Source organism: Suricata suricatta, chromosome 5 (assembly GCF_006229205.1).
Source record: "Suricata suricatta isolate VVHF042 chromosome 5, meerkat_22Aug2017_6uvM2_HiC, whole genome shotgun sequence".
NCBI classification, from domain to species: domain Eukaryota; kingdom Metazoa; phylum Chordata; class Mammalia; order Carnivora; family Herpestidae; genus Suricata; species Suricata suricatta.
The window spans coordinates 137,606,223-137,612,451 of record NC_043704.1 but is presented as its reverse complement, the minus strand read 5'-3'; positions in this window follow the sequence as shown (position 1 = coordinate 137,612,451).

The following is a 6,229-nucleotide window of genomic DNA, read 5'->3' as shown; positions in this document are numbered from 1 at the left end:
GACTTGGTCAGCTATGACCAGAAAAATGCAAATTTGAAGGCAGGTTTGGATGGTGAAGCAATTATGCAAGACCAACCTGAAAGCAGACAAAGTTTTAGAGCATTCCTCGCAATGACAAACTAAGATCACAACCCGCTTTGCTAAACAGAGTTGTTTTACAACGTTCTATTAACAACGCAGAAATGAAAACTCTGACATCTCATTACTAACGACATATACAAGAAGCCGTTATCGGAGGCTTAAGGAACTGCATAGTGCTATTTTAATTATCCATTGCAGGCAAACTGTGATTTTGTCTTCGCCAGTATTTTATTAGGATGTCAACTCAATTGAATTGCATCCCATGGGAAAGATTAGCATGGATTTTTAGGACGGATGTGTGAAAGTGTTATTTTGCCTAGGCCAACTTCTGAAAGTTGTGTGCTAATTGGAGTGAAAATGGAAGGAGAAGCGTGAGATTCTCAGGTCCAAGAAATCCTGCAGCCACACTTGCTTCCGCCCCACCCTAATCCTGTGTGTGCAAAGGTGCAAACTAGACACAAAGCCTCCCAGACATCAGCACTGCACGTGGAGCATTAGGAGAGGATAAAGGGATTTAGAATGAGAAAATGTATGTTCAGACCCCTTCTTCCCAGCTTAAAATGGGGGCGGAACTTAACAGTAAACCATATGCCTCATGGGAATTTACCTGAAACAATTTCTTTAGTCTTCTCCCAGAGAAATGTAAGAGCAGCAGACTTTGAGATCTGGGGAAATAGAGGCAGAAAATTAGGGTCATCTGACTAGCATATTAGTGGTACAGAAAGGTCCCAGGTTTCCGAAAAGTCAGTCCAGTGCCTTTCCTTTACCCTATTGTTGAAATACTTTCTAGTTTCTAGACAGTGCTTCAACACTTTCCATTTTTGTCCTATTTTTTTTTCTCGAAGCTTGTAATTGAGGGGAAAATCTGAGTATATAATAGAGGCAGATGATTACTTTCTTTGGCCAAGTAAAAATAGGACCAAGTAAAGGAGATGGGTAAAAATAGGGAAGAGATGTATCAGTAATTTTTATTTTTCCAGAGCAAACAATGCTTATAGGTCACTAGTCTTTGAAAACAGAGACAAGCCCCTGAAAAAAGGCTGGAGCTTCTTTGTCGGTGGCCCTCCAGTTCTGCAGTCTCCTTGACGTCTCCGTGTTTGCAGTTCTCACTGGCTGCCCAGATGAAAATGAAAATCACTTCAGAAAAACTCAAAATAGGTTTGCCTCCTTTGTGATGATTGGGAAATTAGGCGGCCATCTGATGATACTTCCAGAATTAAAGTGCCAAGCAGACTCAGCTACTTGCTTGACAATCTGCCTACTCTCTCCCCTCACACGGATCCCAGGATGGGAAGGGAGGGCGGCAGTGGACTTGGACCAAAGAAAGAGAAACTTTTCTGTTTCCAGAAGGAAACAGGGTTACAAGCCACTTGCTCAGGCGGCTCCCTCCGCCCCACCTCCCCACCCCTGATTCAGGAACACAGATGAGGGGTGAATCAGCAAGTGAGAGCCCTCCCTCCATGGAGCCTGTAAGCCTCTCTGGCCAGACCTGGGCGTCCCCTCCAGACCTGGCAGGTACAGGGGGTTCTTGGGAGAGAGGAACGGCCAGCCCGGCAGATCAGGTCAGGCCTATGGAAAACGTCGAATCGCCTGCGCCCCTGTAGGGGCCACTTCAAGCACAGACAGGTGCCGGTTTTCTTTTCTTTTTTCATTTTTTAAAAAATTTTTTAAAATTCATTTTTGAGAGACAGAGACAGTGCGAGCAGGGGAGGGTAAAACAGAGATGGAGATACAGAATCCGAAGCAGGCTCCAGGCTCTGAGCTAGCTGTCAGCAGAGCCCGATACGGGGCTCGAACCCACGATCCGTGAGATCGTGACCTGAGCCTAAGTCGGACGCTTAACCGACTGAGCCACCCAGGCGCCCCAGGTGCTGGTTTTCAAAGCCCAGGAGCATTAAGGCGAAACCTGACAACTCAGGAGGTCTCTTTTCTGATACCCACCCGCCACTTCCCCACTTCTCTCGCCCCTTCCCCCCTCCTCCAGACCTCCCCCCGTCTAGCTCCGGGTTCCAGAGTTCACAGGGCCACCTCTCCCCCCCACCCTGGGGTCTCGGGATCCCCCATTCCCTCATCTCCTCGGGGTCTAGAATGGGAAAGAGGAGCTCTCTCCTTTCCCAACAGTGTTGGACTTTGGCTCTAGCGGTCCCCAGTCTCTGCCCCTCTTCTAAGCTCGGGGGACAGCCCCCCTACTCCCTTCCCCTGCCCCAGCTTCTGCTCTCCTGGGGGGAACCTCCCACCCCCTTCCCCCGCCAGACGCCCGGCTCCTTCCCCTCTTCCCTCGCCTCTAGCCGGTCGCACCCTCCGCCACTCCCTCCCGATGGCCGTCCCCTGGGCTGGCGGCCGGCGGCCCGCCCTTCCTCCCGGCGGGGTCACTCTGGGACAAGCGCCCTGCCCCGCCCTCCCGCGGCGGGAGCCCAAGCCTCTGGCGGCGGCTGCGACGCCAGTTGCCAGAGCCGGGCCTTGAACTTCTGTGCGATATTGGAGTCCCCCAGTCCTGGAGCCCCCGCATCCCAGACCCCCGCCGGGGCCCCCGGGGACCGCGCACTACGGCGGCCGCGACCTACGCGGAGGGGGAGCGCCTCGAACTCCGTCGGGTGCCCTCGGGCTCCAAGGCTTGTGTCTGGTCTCCAGGACCGAGAATGGCGAGGTTCGTCCGGCCTTTGCCCTGCGGGTGTTTGCAGGCTTAAAGCTCCCGGAGCCACGCTGCAGCCAAATTTCGCGCCGGACGGCCCCTCCTGGGTCTCGAACTCGACCTTCCACAGCTGAGCTGCAGGTAGCCCGGAGCGCCTGCGCTCCCGTGGCACCGTGCGGGGGCGAAGGGCAGGTGCTACCCATCTCCCCTAAGAGAGCGCCTAACTCCAGGGCTCCAAGCCCCCAGTACGTTTTTATTTTTAAGGTAAATGTTATTGAGAGCTTCTCCACTCTCCTGGGCAAAACCCCATGTAACTGTTTTATTGTAAATTTTATCGCAGTATGGAGCCCATGTGAAAAGGTACGCAGATGGATGGATGTTCACAAACTGCATATACCTGTGTAAACAGCAGCCAAACCAAGAAACACCCCGTGACCAACACCTCCGATGCCCCACTCACCTCCTTCCTGCCACGACCCCTCCCCACCCACCTGGGACAAGCACTATCCTGACTTCTCACACTGCTCTTGGGTTTACCTGTTTTTATACTTTACACAAATGTGATCACAGAGAATGTGCATTTTTGTGTGTCTGGTTTCTTTCACTCGAGGCACGTCATCATGTTAGTTTAATTCATGTTTTGGCCTCTGATAAAAGGTTCTCTTTTTGGTCTAATATTTCCTTGTATGGATATACCACAAATTGTTCTATTTTCATGGAAATGTGCGTAGCCTCCAGTTTTGTGGTTGTTATCTACAGTGCTAGTACGTGTCTTTGGTGGACACCTTTGCATTTCTGTGGGTAAGGTACTAGACATGGAATTGCAGGGTCATGGGAAGGCATATTCAGCTTTACTGTATATGGCCAAAGAGATTTCCAAAGTGCTAGGAATTTTGGAGAATTCCCATGGCTCCAAAACCAAGTCTCACTGAGGACCTACTGTGTGCAGTGAACGGGACATACTGAGCCCCTATGCTCTGGGAGTTCTAGCTCCACAAACAGTATGCACACTGACAAGTACCCAGACAAGCTAATGCCTGAAAGTGTAAGCGCGGGGAGTGAATAAATGGGCTAGGGGATGGGGGAGGGCATTTAAAGAAGGTCTCCGTGACCTCAAAGACAAGAAGGATGAAGACCAGCTAGGGACATGGAGGTTATCCAATTTTCTGTCCCCTTTTCCTGGTGGGCCCCCTGGAGCGGAGGAGACCGGATTTGCAGATCCAAGGGCTCATGTTCCCAGTACAGCCACTTAGGTGAGAAAAGTCCCAGAAAGGCCTCTGGCTGGACCACCCATCTCTTCTGGCCTCTCTCAGGGCATTTCCACCCTTGGTTGTATAATTAGCGCTCACTATGCTTTATGTCTGTCTTCCACATTTTTCCAAGTACATTACTGCTTGAAAAAATATTTCTGACTTCCAGTTATTGATGAGGTAGCCTGGTATTAGGCAGACACAGAGTTCTCTCAGAGGAAACAGCCAGAAAACATTAACATGCCCAAGGCCAAAGGGCAGGTCAGGAAAACATCAAAGGATCTCTGGACAATTCACGCCACCTTCCTCCAAGACGATGGGCTTTAACACAGGGCCCCTTTAATTAAGCCTACAACAAACCCTCCAAGTGGGCATCATTAGCTCTGTTCAACGCATAGTCACATAGTTAATTGAGGGAATTCAGACACAAATCCAGAATTGTCTGACCTTAAAATTAAGTGTCTCCGATGAAGTTCCAGAGGTAGCGTATATAACCAAGACTCTTGTTGAGACTATTTTTGTACAAAGTGTTTTCAAAGGAAGAAGAGGGAAGCAGGATAGAGCAGGTGGGAAACTGAACTAGAATGTGGTCTTAGCTGGTGTCCACTTTGAAACAACGGGGGAGCCTTTTGTACCCTACTATCAGCCAGTCCTTGGCACTAGTCAGAGAAGGGGACATCTATGAGCCATTACCAGCCAAGACTACGCTGGCCAAGGGATGGATGCACCAGCCCAGTGAAGTGGCTTCAGCTGGGGACCCAACAGCATCGACTACACCCAAGAGAGGTTCATCTTTGCCCCAACATCGTGTGGGGCATCAGGATGTTCAGGAATCACCACGCTCTAAACACTACAGTCTTCCCAGCCTCCATGACCCCCAAACTTCCCCTGTAGAATTTCCTAAAGGATTTGCAAACACACATTGCTGGAGCCCACTTTCAGAGATGACGATACCCAAGGTTGAATATGGTCTGACGATTTGCATTTCTAACATGTCCCCAAAGGATACAGTGTTCTGGGTCTGGGACCGCCTTTGAGATCCACTGCCGGGCAGCGTCATTTCAGGGCATTACACCTGTTCCCAGGGGACTTCTCAGCTACTCAATGATCCATTATTTTAACTAAACTCTCCAAAAAAGAGATGTCTCTCCAAGTGGCTATTCCATTTGTGGAATTATGAAAGCCTGTGGCAGGTAATTTGGATATGCAAATCTACATGGTGACCCTCCCCATTCAATCCATTCAAGAAGAGAATTGGGGATTCTGGATTGACTCAAGGCAAAATATTGAGTTTGCATAAATTTTGCTGTCAGCCTCCAAGACTCCTGTTCAGCCACCTTATGCATCTCCTCCCTATTCTTGCAAAAGTCCCAGAATGGTTTATACTCAAGTTGGCTCGTATCTGCTGTTTTCAGCCTGTCTTTTCCCAACTGGCATGGAAATCATCAAATGCTAAAGAGCAAGGCTTTCCTGCCACCTGCTCCCCTAGACAGTTAGTTATTAAACTTGTACCACACACCACTACATCTCCCCTCCGCACCTTTAAAAGCTGTTTGAAAACTCACACAATATATAGTTGACAATAAAACTTAATATTTCTGTGTGCCAGACACTACCTGTTCTGTGCCATACTGTGTTGTGTGTTTTCACATGTTTTTCTTAATTCTCCAAATAACCTGCTGGGGTGTTTTTATCCCGAGACTAGGGAAATTTGAGACTATCACAAGGACACTGACTTGCCCAAGTGCCAGAGTCCAGCTCCAGCAGGTCCAGGGTCCCCTGAAGGAGAGACAGTGTTGGCGAAAGAGTGAGAGAGCCTCAAGTTTCTTTCTTGGTCACCAGGCAGGCATCTCTGTTCAGGCTGCTTTGGTGCCCTTTTTTATTGGTTAGGCAATAACATGACATCAGAAAATAGAAATTGTTTAGTTTCTACCTCTTAGTGATAAGGTGTTTTAATCATCAAAGGTGTACAGAGACAAGTTTTACAGAAGTATGTTTGTAGAACCATTCCAGTTTATTCTTGGCATCAGTCCCCAAGGTTAAGAAAGTAACAAACCTATCTTATTTTGTACGGGTTGGGTTTTGCCCAATAATTATGACTTTGTTTTTAATTAACATGTTATTACCATGTCATGTAATGCACTTACAGTAAGGTTAAGTAAATTTTACAATCAAGAGAATAACAGGATGTTTTTAGTAAAAAACAGGATAATATACATATTATTTAAGTTAGTAATGCTAAAACTAAAACATAGGTTAAATTGTA